At 39.7% G+C, this 24,029-nt stretch overlaps 1 protein-coding gene across 1 annotated transcript in view; it reads left to right on the top strand.

Annotated features, from left to right (window-relative positions):
* The window catches only part of CNTN4 (contactin 4), a 1,007,382-nt gene that overhangs the window by 42,406 nt on the left and 940,947 nt on the right, over window positions 1-24,029 (top strand). The gene's annotated exons all lie outside the window — the stretch shown is intronic.

The raw sequence follows: 24,029 nt of genomic DNA, 5'->3' as shown, positions 1-24,029 counted from the left end.
GAGTTTTGTTTCCTGCAAGTGGTCCACTTGCTTAAGTTCTATTTGTGTGTTGTTTCATGTGACTATCACATTGGGAGGTTTGTGAATTTTCTGTGGAAAGAAGATTGTGTTTGGGGAACTGTGCTCCTTGTAACTTTACTCATATGTGACAAAAAACGACTGCAAATGATAGAAGCAGCAAGATATGAATTTTTCAAAGACACTATGTCCAGCATGAAGATTGGAGAATCAGTCTTAGAAGTTGTTAGGAATCGCAGCTTCATTCCTTTAATGTTTCCAGGTTTGATCATCTACCAGCCTGACCAAAACTCTGTATACAGCCTACAAGGTAAAGGGTTATATGGAGCCTCAAATTAGGTATTATTCACCCCTGTTTTAAGCTGGAATACTAGTTGCTGGAAGAGTTAGGGAAAAATTCCTAAAATGCAGATTACCTTGGTGGCTTAGATGGGAAAGAGACTGCCTGCAATGCAGGAGGCCCACATTCAAGCCTTGGGTCAGAAAGATCTCCTGGAAATGGCAACCCACTCCAATATTCTGGCCTGGAAAATTCCATGGATGGAGGAGCCTGATGGGCTACAGTCCATGGAGTCTCAAAGAATCGGACACGACTGAGCAACTAACGTTTAGCATTTTATTTTTTCCAACCTTAGCATTTTAATTGCTTCTTCTTCATTGTAATGGGCAGCTTTCTACAGAGTTGTCATGTGGGGTGATGTGATAGGCAGAACAATGGCTCCCACCAAAGATATTCATGTCCTCTTCCCTGGGAAGAGGGAGCAGGAGAGCTAGTCAGAGAAGATATGATGATGGAAGTGGTTGTAAGGTTGCAGTTGTTGGCTCTGAAGATGGAGGAGGGCCATGAGCCCTGGAATGAGGGTCCCCTCTAGAAGCTGCAAAAGGCAAGAAAACAGATTCTTCTGTAGACCCCTGATAAGGAGTGCAGCCTGCCAACACTTGATTTTAACCCAGTGACATGCATTTCCGACCTCTGATTTCCAGAACCGTGAGATAATCAATTTATGTTGTTCTAGATCACTGCGTTTGTGGTCATCAGTCACATCAGCAATAGGAAACTAATACAAGTGTGAAGATGAAAAGCCACAGAAAGCTCACTGAACCTTTTGAAATTAACCTTGAACTCATCCTCTAGAAGAATATGACTCTCAGACTCTCAGACTGACAACTACACAGCCATCTTCACTGTTCTTAGTTTTACCATAAGCAGAATTATACTAGCATTGTGTTCAGGCAGACGGACTCTCACTATCAAATTCTTTTAACATGAGGTTATAATTAGTTTCTCCAAAAAGCATAAAGCCTTTGGCAGAGGCATGCATTTTGTGAATACAGCTTCAATAAAAGTAAAGACTGAAATGCTCTAAATCACCAGCCATTAGTGGCTTAGTCAGAAACTGAGGGTGAGTGTGCAGATCCCAAGCTGCTGGCCGTTAGACCTCACTACCGTCACTACGTATTTCTTCATCCTGATACATTTCACATTCATTTTATGACACTCTAATTGTTTCTCTCATTGACATGTTAATAGTTCACACATAAGGCTCTAGGACGCTGTTTTGCTTTTCCATGGTGCTGTCTTGACTGGTCATCCAGCCAAAAGTGAAAGCAAAGGCTATGCAGTATGCTATGCATGCATCTTCTCCCGATATTTGTGGAAGCATCTGTGTCTACGTCTGATTTTCATGAATAATAGTTTTTGATAAAAATATTTTATGATCTCTCCAAAATATACCAGCCTTTCCTGCTCTTTTTTCAAACTAAGGCCTCTGCATTCCTGTCTTTTGGATAGTTTTCATTTCCCACTACAGTTTTCTTAATCTTCCCCTCCCTTACCAGTTCAAAAACTGTAGAGCTGGCTTTGCAACAGAGGAGGAAGAAGAGTAGGCGGAGGACAGAGGAGGAGACTTGGAGGGGGAAGGGCAGAGAGAAGGGGAAGCAGCAGCACTTCTCAACAATTAGGAGTTGACTTCAGGCATACAATGTGAGCTCTTAGGAGAGCTTTGAGGAGTGAGTTTTCACCTGACTTTCAGGTTTTGTGAATGAGCTGCCTCTATTTTTTGCAGTTGTCAGGCAGTGAAACTGTCCTGTCCTCCTGCTTTCCTCTGAAAGAACAAAATGAATGTTCTGTGGCCTTAACCTCTTTTCTCTCTTAACTAGATTCAAATGTAAGTGCTGCTTTTGCCTTCATTACATAAGCAATCAAGGGCACTCAGAGCAGGAGGCTCACTCCCTGGGGGTGGGTCACTGTACTGCAGTACAGCCACAGACTTTCTGACCATCACATTTGTGATACATCTTCAATTTATAGACTGGAGGCATTTTTGGTTTGTTTTTAAGGTTTCCTATTTTCTTTCCGGCTTAGAATGAGCCATGGCCAAATTTATTAATACAATTATTCTGTTTGGATATTTTTTATTATTATTTCTTTGTTTGTGGATTTGGTTCACTGTTACCTTCAGAAGTGTTCTAGTTGTTAGTGAGATTAAAACAAAGATTGTTGATTCCGATTTTGCATAAACTACATGCCATAACTGTGTAGGGTGCAACAATATTAATTTTTTTGTTTAGTCTTGTTTTTTTAACATTTTTTTGATGTGGATCATTTAAAAAATTTTTATTGGATTGGTTATAATATTACTTCTGTTGTTTATATTCTGGTTTTTTGGCTTCGAGGCATGTGTGATCTTAGTTTCCCAACCAGGGATTGTATCCACACCCTTGACCACTGAACCACCAGTGAAGCCCCTTGTTTAGTCTTTACAACACCTTTTTGGAATAGGTGGAAATATTCCCACTTTAGAGATAAGGAATCTGCAACTCAGAGAGTAACCATCAGAATGCAGTTTTGAGCCGGGATCATCAAAATCTAAACTTTTACTCCCTCTCTTATATACCACTCTGCCAACTTTATTAATAACTAGCATTTGTTAAATGCATCCTCTGTACTAGCCATTGCTCCCAGTCTTTTATTAACACTTACTCATTCAATCCACAAACCTATGAGCTATTATTATCTCTGATTTGTATGATGGGAAAGAGAGAATGGTTAAGAGATGACCCGAGGGTCTGTTGTTAGTTAAGTGCAGAATCCTAAGGATGTGCTGTGCCCTCCAGCATCTGAGTGCTTGCATTTGTGATGAGCCATCAAAGGTGAAGGTGCCAATTAAAGGCAGCTGTGACTAATTTTAATGGGCAATGCAAGGTGAGTTATACATAATTTTTGGGTAATATTTAGGCCTTCTTAGGTTATATACTTGAATTATAGCAGCAAATAGTATAAGGTAGAAATATGGTTTCTGAATCCCCTCTATTTTTTTAGTTACAGCAGTGGGTGTGTCTAAGAAGATAAATTAAAATGAGATGTAAGCAAAGCTTTTTTTTTTCTTCATTTCTTTGATGATAGCCCACATACAAGGTCCTGGGATTCTTCTAGATAGAGGAAGTTCTAGTCCCCAACCTTAAAATGGTTCTCTGCCGCTAGGTCTATAAAAAATGAGTTCCTTTTACCAAAAACCTTGCTTGTAGACAGTTCCTTAACAATTCACAGAAACCAATGGCATGCCTGTTTGTGGTTATTTCTGGGGTTTTATAAGATTTCTAGAAGGGACAGAGGCACCTAAGAATGGCCTGAGAATGGTTAACATTGCAGAAAATCATCAGCCTTGGCTGGGTGCAGAGAATGGAGGATGGGGAGGTAAAAGGTGGTTTTGAGTGGTATGTGTGACACTTACCTGCCTATAATAGTTGATTCAACTTTGCCCCTCCCCCCTCCCCCTCAGGAGACAAGGGTTGTTGAAGATCTGAGTTGTATTGTAGTCATCCTCCCAATCACAGATCCTCATGTGAAAGCTCATTGTTAAACCTGAAATTGAGGACCTGAAGACAAGGGGGTGCCTGGCTGGTGTGTTGTCCTCTTTCTAAGAGAGAAAAATCTGCCAAGGATTTCCATGGAGAAATTTCTAACTTTGAAGACATCCTGTTAATATCAGATTAATTTTAATTATATAAATAGGACTACATATGCATGGAAGATCGGCTACCACTAAAAGACTTTTGCACCATTTTGTAAATCCTGCCCCCTCTTCCGGGAAAACTATGTGGGTTAAAACCATTTGTGGGGAGGAGTCCTCTCATGAGAGTTGATGTGCAGGTGGAGGTAACCTCTGGTGCTCTGGGCTTATTTTTCACAATATTCTCCGTAAAGAAATTCATTTCAACCTCAAATTTCCTTTTCTTATTTGGAAATACAGTAGCAGAAGGGTGAAGAGATTTTGTGACCCAAAACTAAAATCTGTGTTCTCTTGTCATTTCATCAAATTAGTTCTGGTGGCATTTTATTTCCCTCCAGAAATAAACTACTGTTAAATGATTCTTTATAAAGTAGTCCACACATTTGTCACACCACAGCAGTCCAAACCCATTTAGGGGAGAGCCTCTTGATGAACGGGAAAAAGGAGAGTGAAAAAGTTGGCTTAAAACTCATCAATCAGGAAACTAAGATCATGGCCTCTGGTCCCATCTCTTCATGGCAAATAGATGGGGAAACAGTGGAAACAGTGACAGACTTTATTTTTGGGGTCTCCAAAATCACTGCAGATGGTGACTGTAGCCATGAAATTAAAAGACACTTGCTCCTTGGAAGAAAAGTTATGACCAACCTAGACAGCGTATTAAAAAGCAGAGACATTACTTTGCCAACAAAGGTCCATCTAGTCAAGGCTATGGTTTTTCCAGTGGTCATGTATGGATGTGAGAGTTGGACTGTAAAGAAAGCTGAGTGCCAAAAAATTGTTGCTTTTGAACTGTGGTGTTGGAGAAGACTCTTGAGAGTCCCTTTGACTGCAAGGAGATCCAACCAGTCCATCCTAAAGGAGATCAGTCCTGAGTGTTCACTGGAAGAACTGATGTTGAAGTTGAAGCTCCAATACTTTGGCCACCTGATGCGAAGAACTGACTCATTTGAAAAGACCCTGATGCTGAGAAGGATTGGGGGCAGGAGGAGAAGGGGACGACAGAGGATGAGATGGTTGGATGGCATCACCAACTCAATGGACATGAGTTTGAGTAAACGCTGGGAGTTGGTGATGGACAGGGAGACCTGGTGTGCTGCAGTCCATGGGGTTGCAAAGAGTCGGATAGACTGAGCAACTGAACTGAACTGAACTGAAGGTACAGTTGATCATGTTACCAGCCTAGCAACTCTGACCTTGTCACATTATGTCTCTTTCCAACCTCTTTGTTGCCATTAATCCTTCAGAGACTGAAAGCTTTGTCACTTACAGGCTTGGAAATTATCACATGAAACAGAGTAGTGTGACTTGGTGAGAATGAGCTTTTAATTTCTCCATGCTATCAGAGAGTGAGAAGACTGATAGGAAAGGGCCAATAAATTGGGGAAAAATCAGGTGTAATGGTAAAATATCTCCCAAACTGTAGCTTTTGAGACTCACTTGCCTCACACTCAGTTTATTTGCTTTGAAATTTACTGAAAGCAAAATTGACTTTTTGCATAATTTAGCCATGCCAGCCATTAAATATGAAATGCAATTTCAGTCACATTTGTTGAGCATTTTCTAAGAGCTTGGCATTCTTGCCCTGAACTTTGCATATGGTTTCTCATTGCTCTCGTCACAAACCTATGTGGTAAGTAGTATCATTCCCACTTTTAGCACAAGGATATTTGGAGATTAGAAAGCTTAACTAATTTGACTAAAGTTTTACAGCCTAGTATGGTAGTCAGGAATACAAACCCAGGATGTTCTAATTACGGCCCTAGAAGAATTCTTATAAAGAAGGAAGTTTTGACATTAGTTTGGTGTTTTTTTGTTTTTAACATTTGACATTAATGTTGACAATTAACCATTTTAAGAAAGTAGTTTTGTTATATAAATTTAGAAGTCATCTGGAAAACACATAAACTTGCTACAGTATGTATTTATCATGTTTATTATATTTCAAAAATAAATAGTAATTTTGTTTATATTTTAGCAGTGTGTAGGAATCCGAGACTTTACTATATGTTAGTACTAATTATTGATTTTGTTTACTGTGATGTGGGGATAAACTTCAAAAGTATTAGCTCATAAGCAAATTTAGAGTAATTGCTATTAGAATTTTAGAGTAAAAATTTGTTTGTTCCCCAAAATAAGCTAAGTAGTATCTATCTGTATTTAGAGCATCTTGCAATGAATGTAGTAGCTTTCAAAGTTATTTTGTTATGACCCTAAATAAATACTGTTCTTTTAAATATACACATACAAATATATATATATGAACTAATATTTCCTAAAATATTAGTTACCCTTATTATAGTAAGTGCTAATATTTTGCATTTTATCCCATTTCAAATTATATGCTGATCCTGACCCACAATAAGGTTGTAATCTGCAGTTAAATCCCATGGACAGAGGAGCCTGGCAGGTTACAGCCCATAGGGTTGCAAACAGTTGAACATGACTGAAATGACATAGCATACCGTATGTTGTATAAAAAATGAGGTGTTTTTGTAGTCAGAAGACTCTGGTTTGGGGCCTACCTAGTATGTGAGTTATCACCTAACCAGTGAAATGGCAAATACTTCCCCAGAAGGTGAGAGGCTGGATACTTGGTAGGTATTCAGTAAATGCCCATTTCTTTGTCTTTAAAGTTCACACTTCAGCCATTCATTATTATTCCACAGTATGGTAGAAAATATATAGTTTTTTGATATACCTGCATTCTATTGGCTTCTTAGACTACTTAGACAATTATGATTTTAACTATGTCTGTTTTTCATATCTTGGGCTAAAAAAACACTCAATAAAAACAAATAACAGCAAAAAAAAAAAAAAATCGTATAGTAATTTTAACAGAGCTTTATTGAGTGTTCCAAGAATCAGAACAGAATCTAGGAACTTGTTAACTTTTATGTATCACTCATGGAAATGACTACTTGCATTTGTTAATTATTTTCTATGACCACCTTTTGTATTAATGACATCTTCTAAGACATTTTTTCTCCAGCCTCCACTCTTTGACCTTCCTGGCCTATTTTTTGTAGCAGTGTCAACAAGATCTTTCTCAGTCAAGGCATGTGTTTCAAGGCATGTCAAGTCTTTCTCAAGGTGAAATGTTTTATGACTTCTGTATAGCTGATTGGTGGTGGGATTTTATCCCTGAAAAAGTAATAATAACAAAAGAATACAGGTTTACAATTTGAGCTTTAAACATAAACTATTTCTTGGGCTGTGACAATAGGGTAAAATGATCCAGTGATATAAATCTTATGAGGCTTGATAAATGCACTTAATAATTATCAACTGATGACAAATTAATTGAGTCAATGAATATTAATGTCTCTCCTTTCATATAACTTGATGCCTTGGGACAGTTTCAATATGTGACAAATACATTGTACTATGATGTATTAATAACGTGGATCAGAGAGAAGCAGAAATCAAGGACAAATGTAACTTTCTGTGAGATATATATTTAACACTTTATAACATTTAGTTTATTACCTTTGGATGCCAGTTAAACTTTACATCCTTCAGTAGTTTTTGTGTGTTGTCTATTGACTGAGTCTATTATTTGTCATTGCAGTCTGCAATACTAAAATATTGCAGATTTTCTTTAATTATATTGAGCTGGTTTATCTTACTGATTCTGCTCTAATCTGAGAAATCGATTTTGTAGTTTAGAGTAAGCCAGGCAGGCTTCACATTATGTTAAGCCTTCAGGTTGACTATTAGATTCTTATATCTTTCTGAAATGTTCCATCTGCCTTATGGTGGTCCTCAAGTTGGGTCAAGTGATAGTGAAAGTGAAAGTCGCTCAGTCGTGTCTGACTCTTTGCCATCCCATGGACTATATAGTCCGTAGAATTCTCCAGGCCAGAATACTGGAGTGGGTAGCGTTTCCCTTCTCCAGGGGATCTTCCCAACCCAGGAACTGAACCAGGTCTCCTGCACTGCAGGCGGATTCTTTTCCAGCTGAGCCACAAGAGAAGCCCAAGAATATTGGAGTGGGTAGCCTGTCCCTTCTCCAGCAGATCTTCCCCACCCAGAAATTGAACTGAGGTCTCCTGCATTGAACCTGAGCTATCAGAGAAGACTCTTGTATGGATGTAGCAATACAAAGTGTACTGATGTTGTAGAAACCTCAGGACAGTGGACAGTGGTTTTATTTTGTTCCGAGAGGTGTACAACTTCTATTTGGTTGTTTTTAGGCAGATCAAATAACATGTGTGAGGGTAAGTGAAATGGCCACCTTTAGTCTGTGGAGGTATACAGTGAGACATGTGTCATGGGACCTTTAAATACCAATTTGAGATTAATGCCTACTTCAGAGGCCTCACTGGCTCATAGCTATGGCTCTACCCTAAAAGCACCTTCAGGTCTATGTGCTTAAAGGTGGTGACCTTCACAGTTAGAAAATAGCATTGCCCTAGAAACTCTATCTGAAATTCTGTACTTGATGTCATTGAAACACCCTGCTACTTAGATGCTAACCTAAATTATGTGTATTTTTATCTATCCTTATGAAGGTAGTTAAGCTCATGATTTTTAAAAATAATATAGCTTATATTTATGCAAGCTGATGCAATGAGTTTTCCCTATAGTATAAAATTATTTCAGTGCTTAGTAAAATGATAAGGACCAGCTGCCTTGTGTGTTTTCACTTTATTATTACCGATAACAGAACCAGGGAGTTGATGGCCCACGCTAAAATGGTATCCACAAGGTTGTCAAGCATACCTTTGGGTCTCAGTGCAAATTGAATAGGGAACAGAGTGGATGTAGCTTTTGTTCATTTTTTTTTCATGTTGTAAGGTAGGTGGACATGCAGGATTGGAATTAAGAAAATAATGATTAGGTTGGTTCATATACAGTTTTAAGCCAGTATGTATGAAGTGCTTATTAGCACCATACTCAGCTTATTGTAAGCACTCCTTAAACTGAGAATACCTTTTAAGAAATTTTTACCACAGGCGTTAATAGTATATACTCTGCAGCAAAATTCTCTGGGTTTAAGCTAAGTAACTTCAGGCAAGCTGCTTAATAAACTACCTGTGCTTTTGTTTCCTCATGTCTAAACTTTATGATAGAAGTATTTACTTCATGAGGTGATTGTGGGAAATAAAGATGTTAAGTGCATTGAAAGCATTGGTAACGTTGGTTTTAGTAAGAAAGAGAATCGTAATAAAAATGCCAGCTAAATATTAATTATATTAGTTATCATCGTTTGTAAAGCATTCTAAAAGTAACTCCAGCATTGCTGCATGTATTGACATTCTTGGAAAAGGAGTATCTCTTCATTTCCTTGCCTTTTTTTGGAAATGTGAAAGTGCAAATAGTTCCACCTTGGGTGGGACATATGTTTTTCTATTTTTTTCCTCCTTGTTGGAGAAATCTCTTTCCAAGGGATAGTCTGGTTATTTGTCTACAGATCCTCCCCTGGGGATTATGTGGCAGCTACTTCAAAGCTCTCTCAGCTTGCACTTAATCATTTGTAACATCAAATAACTTGCTTGTTCATTTCATGCATGTTTTCTTATTGAGGAAATTAGTTAACCTAAAAGGAGCATCAGAAGCTGGGTTTTCTTGGTTTTCCTCCTGGAGTAGTTCTCACACATGTTTCTCTTGGAAGTGTCGTGCAGTCTCCTACAGCTTTTTAAGGATGACTGAATTTGGGAACATTCTGTTTAACCACAAAACTCATGTTTCCTCTGTCTAATTTCTTTAGGCCTGCCCTCCCTGCAATGCAGTCACCATTTTTCTCCCATGTTATGTGGACAGGATTTGTGTTGCCTCCCCTTTGCGAAGGAACCCTTATTTATTAAGCAGCTGTTTTTAGATTCTTACTGACCCACTAGGCACTGTTCTAGGTGAGTTGAGGAGACAGGTCTGAGTAAGATGGAACATGTCCTTGTTCTCATAGAACTTTTACCCTCCTAGGAGAAGACAGACAATAATAGGCAAATAAGTAAATAAGATATTTTTCAAAGTGTGAATGTATGATGAAGAAAATGAAACAGGAAAGTGGGACAAAGAGGGAAGAAGGCAAGTACTTTAGATGAGGTCCCCAAAGGCAGCTTCTGTGGAGAAGTGAGGTGTGGGCAGAGATGAGAATGGTGAAAGACAAAGAAGATCCCAGGCAGAAGGAACAGCATGTGTCAGGGCTCTGAAGCAAGAAGGAGCTCAGCCTGTACGAAGTTGGGAGTAAGTGACTAAATGTATTTTGTAGCCTTCAGGGGGTTCAGGTGCCATTTAGTTGCTTGTGATATACACACCAGTGAACAAAATAAGCCTTTTTTCCCCCTCCTCATGTCAGGCTAGGGGGGTCGAAGGGTGTTGGGGGAAAGTGGACAATAAACAGGTATAATAAATAAGTTAATTATGTGGAACATAAACCCATCATTGATATGAAAATAATTTGTGTGGAGGTTAGGAGTGTGGGGGTATGGGAGCTATAAATTAAAATATTGCAGTCAAGGTAGGTCTTACAGTACAGATGATATTCAAGTAAAATATTGAAGGAGCTGGGGAAGTCAGCCCCATGACTGTCCAGGGGACGAAGTTGCCAGGCACAGGTAAGAACTAGTGCAGAAGAGATAGGTAGCAGGCGTTAAGTATGGCTTGTTCAGAAGACCTCAAAGAAGCCTCTTGAGATCAGAACAGAGCGAGTGAGGAAGAGGTGGGAGACACATTTGGAGAGATAATAAGTGCTATCATGCAGAGTCTTATAAACCACTGTCAGTTCATTCTGACTCAGTGAAATGAGTTGCTGTCTTGGGGGTGGGGGTGAGTTAAGGGACATGGACTGGGGCAGGGGGGCTTTAAGCAGGGATACCTGCTAGAGTAATGGAGTGGACCAGGAGACACACATAATGGCACATAGAAGGAGGTGGTTGAGATGATGAGACTTTATCCGCTTCTGAATATATTTTGTAGGCTTCCGGAAGTAGAATGTGCGAGAAGGAGTCTGAGATGACTCGAAGTATTTGGTCTTGAACAAATAGAAGATTAAGATGGGAATGACTCCAGCTGGAGCAGATTAGGATGGGGTGGGCTTGGAGGTGTAAAGTGGGAGACGTCTGTTACCCTCTGCGGTTACTGTTCCTTGTGTTCTTGGGCGCAGTGCATCTCCCATCCTGACTTAGTCTGAGAAGTGTGATTCACTTTGGCCTGTGGGTCATTAGAGGTGGGATGAAATGGGACTGAAATGTGCTTATAGGGTTAGGTTCCACCTCTTGTGCGAAGAACTTTCCCTCAATCGTTATTGTCTTCTGAACTGGTCCTCCAGTGAGTGCACATGAGGCACTTATCCGAAGTGCACTAGACCAGGGCTGCCTACTGAATACATCTTAGATCATCAGACCCTCACTGAGCTGCAGATCCATGAGAATCAATGGCTGTTGTTTATTCTTATTTTTATTGGAGTATCGTTGATTTACAGTGTGTTAGTTTCTGCTGAGCAGCAAAGTGAATCAGTTATACATGTGCATATGTTAACTATTTTTCAGATTATTTCCCCATAGAGGTCATTGTATTGAGTAGAGTTCTCTGAGTTACTGAATTTTGAGGCAGTCTGTTATATCTGGAAGTTTTACAACAGTAACTTACCAATAGAGCATCTAAGCAGTGAAGTGAAATAAGGATTTGGAGATAGCAGTCTGTCATTCAGAAGAAGTCTGGGCTGGAGATAGAGAGTTTGGAGTTATTTGCATATTAATGGTACTTAAAGCCTCAAGATGAAATGAGATCATCATGGGAGTGAATGCAGTCGGCAAGGTAATGAAGGATTGTGTTGCTGAAACATTACAAGGTTCTTGAAGAAGAAGGACAGCCGGCAGCAAAAACTGAAAAGGAACAATCAGTGACATAGAGGGAAAACAGATTGCCTAAAAAGTAAGTGGACGGAAACAATCTGGAGGAAGAAGTGATCAACTGTGTCAAAGATGACTAAGTATTGGTTATTGGCTTTGGTTACCTGTGGGGATCATTGCATTTTTTATTGAATTATAGTTGATTAACAATGTTATTATTAGTTTCAGATGTATTAGTTAGTGATTTGATATTTTTATAGATTATACTCCATTTAAAGTTACTATAAAATATTATATTCCCTGTGCTGTACATTATGTCCTTGTATCTTATTTATTTAGCGGGAAATGTTCACTGTTGACCTTGATGAAAGAAGTTTCACAGGCCTGGTGGAGGTGCAAACAAGTGTGTTTAAATGTGAATATGGGAGGTGAGAAATTTGATATAACAAATAAAATAAGTTTTTGAGGAATATTTTGGAAAGTAGATAAAAATGAGATTGAATGTGACCTTTTCACAAAGTAAATGGTAACCTATGGTAAAGGTGTTGGATTTTATCCTGAGTGAGGTGGGAGATAGTGGATGGTTGAAGTAGTGATCTGTTTGCCTTTATAAGTATTGCTTTGGCTGGCATGTAGAGAAGGGTCTGGAGTGAAAAGTGGGGAGAACAGTTAAGAGGCCATTTCAGTTTCCCTCATGAGAGATTATGTTGGCTTCTGCTAGAGTTGTAGCACTGGAGATGTGGAAAGCCATGCATAAATGTTACCAGGAGGTAATGCTATTAGAAAGACAGTGGTGTGGGATTCTAGCTTACAAATTTTTAGAAAGTTTTTGTAATTGAATGAAAATTGCCAAAGGACATGAGAATTATTTTTTATAGTTTATCTCCAGCTATACTTTATGAATAATGAATAATCCCTATTTGAAGCAATGTGATGTTATATTGATTAATTTATAAAATTTACTTTCTGCTCTTTGACAAAATAATAATTTCTGTTGTCTATGGAGAAATGGATATGACCATTTTTCTCTTTTTTAAATTCCATTCCATCTGAACCACTTCAGTGACGCTGGCCTATTTTGCTCAAATGACTTTAGAGGCAGTTTCTGGTGTAATGTCCTTGATTGAGTTTGTGTGCAAAATAACTTTTTTTAAAATGGAAGAAGTTCCATGATTTTTATTTGGGATGAGGATTAAGCAACAACAAAACACACTTTCACTTCCTCAGGTCTTATTTATAAGTACTACAGGATTGCTCATACAGAAATGGCCAATAAAGTATTTTGCCAAATGTGCTTTCAGTAGAGACTCCAATGATTGTCTGTGATCTGTTTTGCTCTTATACCATGTCCACAGGTTCCCATGGGAACCACCCCCATTTCGTGGGAAGAGTCAAATTTAACAAACAATACAGAAAAGCCATTTAATCATCCTCTGTGTGATCCATGAAAGAGCCAGAATTACAGAGGAAATGAAATCACTAAAATCTCTTTCTATCTACACGGGACTGCCCAGAGAAAAAGTCTTGCTTGTGGTAAATTGATTTGATAGATGGCAAAACAGCGAATGTCCTAAATCTGACAATAGCAAAACCTCTCCTATAATCTGTCTCTTTCTTGGTTCAGATGTATTTTCAAAATTTGTTAAGTGTTTAGGTGTTTTAGACTTTGGCATTCTGCCAATCATTTTCAACTATCTTTCCCCTGAAATGTTGTTTCCAGAAAAAAAAGCTTGTGATTGTAATACAGTCAGCCTTATACATAATCTTCTCTTCATGTTCAGAAAGCTAGTTTTAAACCCCAATTCTGCATTTCTCTCTCTCTCTCTCCAATGCTTACCTTACTGCATTAATTAATTCCTCTACAGCAATGGAGTTTTGCTTCAGATACCTGACCCATCAACTCCTGAATGTGGAAACTCTGTTATCTTTTATGAAAAATGGGGCACCCATTGCCACAGGACATATGAATACAGATTCTTTGTACCCAGGAGGGAGCTTTTCTGAAAACAGAGACATTGGGATCCCCCAGGATCAGATGCTCAAGCGGCTTTGATAAGAACAGAGAGCACCTCCATGTGTTAAAGGACTTGACTCCTCTCTATTCCCTGACTTGACTGAAAACTATTTTTAAGTGAATTTGTTTGTGCTAAATTGTCAGTGCACACCAAGTCCAAACAACAGTGAGACAGTGATCCGGGAGAGTCTTGGGAACTACATAGTCCAAGGCTGCATGCAATTTAGACCTGGCCTTCCTCCGCAGGTTCACCTCCTCATTCCCCACCTTGTTCTCCACCATGAACCACATTGGCCTATTTGTTTAATCAAACACGACTACGGCTCATCTGCCCAGAGTCCTTGTACATGCAGTTTATTTTTTCCTCAGGTTCTCCCCTGACCCCACAGAAGTTTCTATTCATCTTTAAGGTCTCAGATTATATACTATTTCCTCAGAAAGCACTTCTTTGACCGTCCAGTTTATATTCAACTTCTCCCCTGTATTGTTTTCTCATCTTACCTTTACTTTTTCACCAAAACATTTACATTTTGTCTATAAGGTCCTACAGGAGGGGTTTTCCTTGGATTTGCTTTTTCTCTTCTCCAGCAACAGAGATTCTAGAATGTCTTCCCTTAGAAGTGTAGGTGTGCATTTCCATCTAACAGCAGATTGGTAGCAAGGCTGCCTTAGAAGGGGTGCAGTCGGACCAAAAACAAAACCCCTTGTGATCTTTGAGGGAAAACAGTTGGCATTTTCAAGAGATGGAAGATGCTAGAGCCATTCCTGCCAGTGCTTCCATGACTGGCATGGGACTTGGGAGGTGGCTGTTTGTGGAAATTAGAAAAAAAAAAAAATCTGAATCAGGAAAATATTGGAAGCCCGAGAACCATGTATTCTCGATGAGCTTTGCCTTCAGGAAGTGAAATTCTCCTCCAAGGGCCTTGCTGGTCCCTCTGGGATCCCATTGCAGCAGTAGCTCAGCTTCCTCTGCAGATTCCATAAACAGCACCACTGTGAGGCAGCAATGTGCAATGACAATGATCAGATTCATCACTGGTACGGGCTTCCCTGGTGGCTCAGGAGGTAAAGAATCCATCTGCAATGCAAGAGACCCCAGTTCGATTCCTGCGTCGGGAGGATACGGTGGAGAAGGGCTAGGCTACCCACTCCAGTATTTTCAGGCTTCCCTGGTGACTCAGCTGGTAAAGAATCCTCCTGCAATGCGGGAGACCTGGGTTCAATCCCTGAGTTGGGAAGATCCCCTGAAGGAGGGCATGGACCCACTCCAGTGTTCTTGCCTGGAGAATCCCCATGGACAGAGGAGCCTAGTGGGCTATAGTCCATGGGGTTGCAAAGAGTAGGACAGGACTGAGCATTAAGCACAGCACATGGGTGTCCTCAGAGGATATCCTGCCCATTAGGCCAGGTGGAAAAATGAGCATGCGATTGCAAATGAACCCTGATTTCGGGAAGACTGTGTCTCCATTGGCTTGTCAGATTCACTATAGATTCTCAATGAATGTTGGTTTTATGGATGAGAAGATGGAAGCTGAAATAATTCCAATAACTTTTCACAAAATCACAGCATTACACAGTGATAGGGTTAGGATGATGTTGTTCAGTCACTAAGTAGTGTCTGACTCTTTTGGGACCCCATCGACTTGTAGCCCGCCAGGCTCCTCTGTCCATGGGTTTTCCCGGGCAAGAATACTGGAGTGAGTTGCCATTTCCTTTTCCAAGGGTTAGGATGAGTTCAGTTCAGTCGCTTAGTTGTGCCCAACTCTTTGCAACCCCATGAACCACAGCACGCCAGGCCTCCCTGTCCATCACCAACTCCCAGAGTCCACCCAAACTCGTGTCCATTGAGTTGGTGATGCCATCCAACCATCTCATCCTCTGTCCTCCCCTTTTCCTCCTGCCCTTAATCTTTCCCAGCATCAGGATCTTTTCAAATGAGTCAACTCTTCGCATCAGGTGGCCAAAATATTGGAGTTTCAGCTTCAGTATCAGTCCTTCCAATGAACACCCAGGACTGATTTCCTTTAGGATGGACTGGCTGGATCTCCTTGCAGTCCAAGGGACTCTCAAGAGTCTTCTCCAACACCACAGTTCAAAAGCATCAATTCTTCTGTGAGTTAGGATAGGACTATGCCAATCTTTTGGTCCCAGTTTTGGTAGTTCTGAGTTGGTGAAACCACGATGTGTATTATTGTTGTTTAGTCTCTAAGTTGTGTCTGATCCTTTGGGACCCTATGGACTGCAGCTAACCAGGCTTCCCTGATGTGTACTGAGGTTACATTTTATTCCCTCCTAGGTGTTTATACCTGGGTGTTTTAGAATAGGTAAAAGCCTGTGTCTGTGAGATGCTTATTTTATGTCTGTCAGTCATTTTGGGATCATTAAAATTTCTCATCTGTGTGTCTGAACCTCTTCCTTCTTGTTTTACTCATAACCTCCCTCCTTTTCTTCTTGCATGTCTCCTTGAGGCATTTTTCTTTCATTACTTTCCCAAAGAGATTTTTAAAGAAAGAGAAGTTTCCCTTTATTTGAATTTACGCTTAAACTTGTGAAAATGGTAAAGAATATTTAAAAAGTGAAATAAGCAAAGTAAATACATACGAATGTAACACAGTATACCACATAATGCATGGTGTGTAATAAAAGTGAGAATGGGGTGGCTTCTTAGAAGAGGATGTTTTAAGGTATGAGACAGGAACATGTCCAGAGAAGATGTATCCCAGGGAGAAGTCAGATGGGTAGGGAAGAACAGGGCACATGTGTTTATTGGGGTTGGGAGAAGAAAGGTGGTGAACCTCGGTAGGATCACTCAGAACCAGCTGAGGAAAGCATGCATTGGAGAAGGCATGGTTGCAGTCAGTGGGTTTTAAGTTGCCAAAGGACTGGTGCATAAACATCATCAGAGGAGCTTGTAAAACTGCAGACTCTCATGGGGTACAACAAATAGGAAAGGAATCTTGATATACTTTTCACATATAAATTGGGTATTACCTCTACAAAGTAAAAAATTAAAAATGAACAATCTCTGGTATAATTTTTGGTTTCAAGCCTACCTTTATTGCTTACTACCTGTGTGACTTGAGATAAGTTTTTAAAGGTTTAAGCCTATTTCCTCATTTATAAAAATTGATTTTTAGATGATAAAGTGAAATATCCAGTGAGATGTCCTAGGATAATGCTAGCTTATAGGAGGTGTCCAATAAATGTTAATTTTATATATTAAAATATATTCACGCCACATTGTGGTAACTGACTTAGCTATAGTTTTAGATGAATGTTTTCAGTTAATCTTTAAATACTGTTGCTGACATAATCTTTTCCCTTCAAGTTTTCTCAGAAATTAATTGTCTTTTATGAGTAGGTGCAGAATAAATCATTGTTTTCATTCAAGAGACATGACTGAATAAGCACACATTTGCATAAAATAACTCCCAGGAGTCTATCAAAATGAATGAAAAGAATCCCAAATTAGGGAGGATGGTTTCATTTATACTGAAATTAGAGTGGAGCCTCACACTCATACCCTAAATTACAAGGACTAGTGTTTGGATTCAATTTAGTATAAGTGGCCAGGATTTAATTCACATGTTCTTTAATCTTGGACATACTGCCTGCCCTACATGGGAAATGGAAATGTTCGAAGGGTTTTTTAACAACCCTGGTAAATAGGACAGAGAGGCAAAGTTACACATCAAATTTTATGTTCCAGAAAATACAGCTTATAACACAAAGACAGACAAAGGGGGAGATGTCATTTTCTAAAAGTAGTAACGTAAAAAGTTTAGGTATGCTTCCAGAAGTCTGCTGTCCTTCATTATTTGTGCATTAATATTTCAGTACATACATGCTCAATATTTTTTAAAATGCATTTCATAAATAATAGAGAATAAAAGCTTTTATTTAACAGTTTCTTACCCTACAAATGTGATTGTGGTCTCAACAACTGTTGAAAGAATTATGAAGGACAGAATGAGCTGTTACACCAAACATAAGCGTTGTAAATGCTGGCTGCTGAGATGAAAGTGGCCGAGCGATTATCCTCATCTTCTTTCCAGTTCTACATTTGAAAAAAGCCTAGACTCTCAGTGAAGTGAATCATCACTGATACGGAGAAGAGAAAATGTCCTTGCCAGCAGGGACCACTAACAGCAGGAGAATCAGACCCGTTATAGAATATGTGAGTGGTTCATCAGCAGAGAAGACTGGAGAACAGGCAGTGCGTGTGGCTGGTTTTGCCATTTGGGAATTTGAAACCATTGTTGCTAGATCTTCACTTTTTCAAGAGAAACAAGGTATCTACTGATTTTTTTTATATTTTCTTTTTTTTTTGTTTGATGTTTTTTTTTGTTTGGAGGAGTTAAATTCCCAAATTTTAGAATACTGGGAAATAATCCAGCATTCTTTCCATCACCTGAGTCAGTGCAGGGAGCACTGAGTGGGCTGGACAGGACCTACCTTGAGCCACATTTCTCCCAGGGACTTTCAGTTCACAACCTTTCCAGCCCAGTGCACGATATGGGGATCCTGAGAGGCAGAGAGGAAAGTAGTTATGAGCTCAGATCACAATTAGCGCTCTTGGCATCATGCCTGTACTTTCCTGGAGCACTGATCGACTGTCTTAGCACAAGACAAGATCTGATCAGGTAGATGGTTGTGTAAGATTGATGTTCCAGAATTGATACTTTTAACCAAGATTTTTCCCCTAAGAATTTCTCAGTATGAACACACTACTCTTAGGAGTTTTGAACATTCTTTAACTTTAAAAGAAAATAGTTTTTTCAACAGATGCCCAAAGCTTACCGAATCTATACCCCTAATGTTTCCTTAATATTTTAAAAATTAAATATCAAAATAAAATACAAAATTGTGAGGCATCCTATGTCTCCTCTTGTCCTGACCCATGAAGCTATTTTTATCAAGGTTCTTTATCAAGCTTTTCATCTGGTGATACAAGCTAGTTTTTCCTGAGCATCAGGAAAAAAGTCGCAGGTGCCTCAGAGCAGTGAGAAAGGACACAAAGGACATCAGGAGGTTGGTTTCGAGACTGTACCCATCAAGGTGCCCACCCTGTGGGTTGCGTATTAAATGGGGTATCTATCTGCCAGGTGTTTGAGGTGTCCCTCTTCACTGTCTTGCTCTGAGGACTGGTGAAGCCTTCTGTTGTGTGAGGTGAGCCCCCCCCACCCCTCTTTTTTTGGTAGGTGATTTGCAGAAAATGAGATGTGTAAGCAGACCACTTCCAGTGGTCATGTATGGATATGAGAGCTGCTGGACTATAAAGAAAGCTGAGCGCCGCAGAATGGATGCTTTTTAACTGTGGTGTTGGAGAAGACTCTTGAGAGTCCCTTGGACTGCAGGGAGATCCAACCAGTCCATCCTAAAGGAAATCAGTCCTGGGTGTTCACTGGAAGGACTGATGTTGAAGCTGAAACTCCAACACTTTGGCCACCTGATGCGAAGAGCTGACTCATTTGAAAAGACCCTGATGCTGGGAAACATTGAGGGCAGGAGGAGAAGGGGACAACAGAAGATGAGATGGTTGGATGGCATCACCGACTCGATGGACATGACTTTGGGTGGACTCCAGGAGTTGGTGATGGACAAGGAGGCCTGGCGTGCTGCAGTTCATGGGGTCGCAAAGAGTCAGACACGACTGAGCGACTGAACTGAAGTGAACTGAACTGAAGCAGTCATTAAAAATACTCTCTTTCATTGTTAATGTAGTGTTTAAATGGATTATGCTTGTCCCACTATGTTCTTTTTTTTTAATCTGAACAATAATAAGGTCAGTTTGACACAACCTGACTGTTTTTTTTTTTTTTAACATTTAGTTTAATCCTTTGACAAACCTTAGCCACATGTGTCTTTAATCTTGGACCACCTGCTTTGGCTGGTTATGTGATTTGCAAATTAAAAATGGTTATTTCCTTTTCTTTGTTATTGAACTCGAAAGCTCACTCAAACTCTTCTTTTTTTTTTGCTTTCCTTTGCCTTCTATTTCCCTAATATCTTCTGCTTGAATTAATAAAATTGCTTAAAAAGTAATAGTCCAGTCAATTGCCAAGTTACCTAATTTATTTATGGAAAAACTAAAGTAGGATGGGGAGGACATGTTACTAAATTATAATTTTTTTTTTAATTATTGAAAATCAGTCCATGGTGTTCCTTCTGTGACTCTATAAATAAGTGTTCTATTGATTGTTAGAGGTAAAAGGCACTTGGACAGTCCTTTGGTGTAACACCGTCATTTTACTGAATAGGTCATGGTGAACATAGTAGAAGGGTCATCCTGGCCAACGTTGTACATAGTGGCAAAGTCAGGAGATAGTGTTGCGTAGTGGTTAAGGGTTTAGAATCCGAAGGTGGACAAACTGAGTTTGTGTCCTAGATGGCTGATAGTATTTTAATTATCTTGCTGTGACTTCAGGCAAGCCAGATAAATTTTCTGAGTCCTAGGTTCCATGATTTTAAAGTGAAAATAGTAATAGTACTCACTTCGAAGGTTTATGATGAGTAAGAAGTGATAGGATCCAGGCCAACTCCATGGCACTGTCCCTAGCACATACCAAGTTCTCAACAAATCATCTGTGTTACTGCCGTCACTGTCATAATGGTGGTAACCAATGTTTTGGTCACCAGTCCAGGCTTATTTTATCACAGAGCTTTAGTAATGCTTCCAAACTGTCTAAAGACTTTCTTGAGGTCTGTTAAAGTTTCCTCAACGGGGGCTCAAAATCTTTTTCATTTGGTTATGTGGTTCCACAGTGCATGTTAAGTTTACACCCCATTCCTGTTGGTTGCCCATGTTCATATTTGGGTCATGAATTCAGTAAGTCTGTATTGATTCCCTTTCTTCTGTGTACACACTTCTGTGCTAGATGTTGAGCACACTTTTGTGAACAGAAGGGAGAATGCCTATTTTCATGGAGCTTATGTTTTGGTATGGGAAATAGATGCTAAACAACCAATCATATTTTTGTTTATTTATGGCTGTGATAAGTGTTAAAAATGAGTACTAATTGCTATGAGTAAGTGAATCGGAGGACCAATGTATGGATTTCTCTAGGATGAGAAAGTGTTAACTAGAGAAATAGGGCAGAAAGCTTTGCATTTTGAAGCTTTCTTCAAAGGTACCTGCAGAGGGGCAACCGTATTGTATTCGGTAATTGCAGAAATAGATGGAAATCAGCGTGGCTGAAGCAAGTGGATGTAGGAGGATGAGGCTGGAGATGAAGGGGGTATATATCATGAATTTTATGATAAAATTCATGTTAAAATTTCTGGGCTTTATTATGAGTTAATGGAAAGTTATTGGAAGATCTTTTATAAAGATCATTTTAGCAGTCTATGAAAAATGGGTGAAAGGAAGAAGTTCTGAAACACAGAGGGCTCTTCAGGAAAGAGGACAGCTTGAGATATGCTGGAAGTGAATGGAAGAGAAGAGAGACCTGAGATACACAGGGGGTACCATGAAGGAGGTGGTATGTGACATGTGTGTTAGCAGATGCGAAAAGAGATAGAAAGAATGACTCCACTTCTGTTTTAGGCTCCAGAAATTATGAATGATGGAGCAAGGTCGATATATCATCAGATTTTTTCCTGATGCAACTGAAACACAAAGGCATTCTGGCAAAAGAATATTCACATGGTGGACCACACAGCAGAGAGTGTGTAGAAAAAACACACTTCTGCATGTTTCTTCTTTACATTTATGCTACCACCATACTCACAACACTTCTGACACCATCTGTGTGTGTGTGTGTGTGTGTGTGTGTGTGTTAATCCTACAGCAAACAATTCTCTCATATCTCTGAATGTTCTATATTTCAGTGCAGTTCTGACACTAACCAGAGTTAGTGCAGAACCCATAGGTTAAGGGCTCAGTTCTGCAGGACTGCCCCTACATGAGAACCAATTGCAAGTAGTAGGTCACCCAGTTACCCACAACTTCCATCTGATTTGGCACAATTCAGAGGTTCACATGAACCCCCAGTCTTAAATTAGATTATTTGCTAGAATAGCTTAGTAAGTGTCACAGACACACTTATATTTATCAGTTTATAAGCTCAGTCGTGTCCGACTCTTTGCCACCCCACGGACTGTAGCCTGCTAGTCTCCTCTGTCCATGGAATTCTCCAGGCAAGAATACTGGAGTGGATTGCTGTTCCCTTTTCCAAGTCATCTTCCTGACCCAGGGATTGAACCTGGGTTTCCTGCATTGCAGACAGATTCTTTACCATCTAAGCATCAGGCAAACCCTGTATGATAAAGGATACAGATGAATATCCAGATGAAGAGTACATAGGTGAGATCTGGAAGTGTCCTGCATACAAAAGCTTCTGTCCCCATGGGGTTAGTGTTTGCTGCCCTCTAGGTACGTGGATATGTTCAGCCACTTGGAAATCACTATACTTTTGGAATTTTTATGAAGCCTTCATCATGTAGGCATACTTAGTTGTTCACTCACATCTCTAACCCTTCTCCCCTTCTCTGAGGATGTGAGGTGGCACTGAAAGTTCTAAACTAACCATGGCTTAGTTTTCTGATGATTGGCCCCCATTTTGGAACTATTGTTAGCCCACCAAGAACTACCTCATTAGAAAAAAAAGATGCTTCTGTGACCTAGAAAATTCCAAGACATTTAGGAGCTCTAGTCAGGAACCAGAGTCACAGAGTCAAAATATTAGAACAAAAGATGCTCATAGTCCTCTTATTACTTAAAAATTCCAAGGGTTATGGGAGGTTTATGCCAGAACCATGAATGAAGACCAAGTATATATTTCTCATTATAAATCACAGTATCTCAGAGAGGCAAGTGAAAAGAGAACTTCTAGGTCACGATTAGGATAGTGTTGTGTATTGCTTTGATACAATTTCAAATCTTACTTGTTTATGACCTAAGTGAAGTTTTTTTAATCCACTTGTTTATGGGAAAACAAAGGTTGCTTTTAGAGGTAAAATTGTCTTGATATTAGAAAGCAGTAAGTTACATCAGTGTCATCATCTCATCTGTTACAATCAATAAGCAGTCAGTAACTGAGCTGCTTGTCCCCCCCACCTGGACGGGGATGCTTATCAATGAAAAAAAAAAGGTGAAGAAGCCACTTTGGTGAGGGGATGTAGATTATAAATACCCAGAGTTTGTGAAGATAATCTGAGAATTGAGGTCTTTTCTCAGAAAGGTGACTCTTTGCTGATCTAACTTGCTCTTGAAACACCTTCAGGACATTAGTTCCTACCTTGGACAAGGCAAATCTTTTACCAGCAGTGACAAAAGCTGTTAAGCTACCCAAGAGGATGCCAACACTGGTGCCATTGTCCCTAGCAACATTCTCTAGCAACCAGGGACTTTTATTTTTGTACTTGGCAGCTAGAAGTCAGCTCTAGGTTGGTCAAGCATCTCTCTGAAGTACCAACTCATAAAGAGGTACACCTCAAACTTAATTTGGTTTTTAATCTTTTCGTCTCCCCTTATCTGGAACAGTAGCATGATTAATCTGTCACTGGATTGGAGTGTTATTTCTTTTTAAAGAGACATTACCCTGTATACTATCGACTTGTGAAATTATTGTAATTCCCACAGTTAACCTGGGTTTAAGTAAAATATTGCCAAAGACAATCTCAGTCTTTGAGCATAATTGGCTTCCTCCCCTAAACACAACATATAGAACACATTCCTAGTTTAAATATATTAAATAATATGATGGTCAGATACCAGGAGTTGGTGTAGTTAAGTTTTGAACCGTGAGGTTTGTGTAAATCAGTATCGAGGAATTCTTGTTTCTTCTATAATCCTAGTGTTCTTCAATGCCAATAATCAGATAAACTGCTTAAGTCAACTAAATTCATCACTTATTAGTAGAACTCTAGAAGAGTCTGTGGCTTCCCTTGTAGCTCAGTTGGTAAAGAATCTGCCTGCAGTGCAGGAGACCAGGTTCGATCCCTGGGTTGGGAAGATCCCCTGGAGAAGGAAATGGGAACTCACTCTAGTATCCTTGCCTGGAAGATCTCATGGACAGAGGAGCCTGGTGGGCTGCAGTCAATGGGGTCGCAAAGAGTCGGGCACGACTGAGCAGCTAACACTTAGAAGAGTGTGTATCAGTTCTTCAGTGTCAAATTGCCAGAGTCCTGCTCCAGCTGGTCCAGGGGTCTCCAAGGGATGAACGGCGTCGGTGAAAGGAAAAGAAA

Source organism: Giraffa tippelskirchi, chromosome 9, assembly GCF_054371585.1.
Source record: "Giraffa tippelskirchi isolate mGirTip1 chromosome 9, T2T-mGirTip1v1.2.pri, whole genome shotgun sequence".
NCBI classification, from domain to species: domain Eukaryota; kingdom Metazoa; phylum Chordata; class Mammalia; order Artiodactyla; family Giraffidae; genus Giraffa; species Giraffa tippelskirchi.
This window is presented reverse-complemented; position numbering and strand designations above follow the sequence as displayed.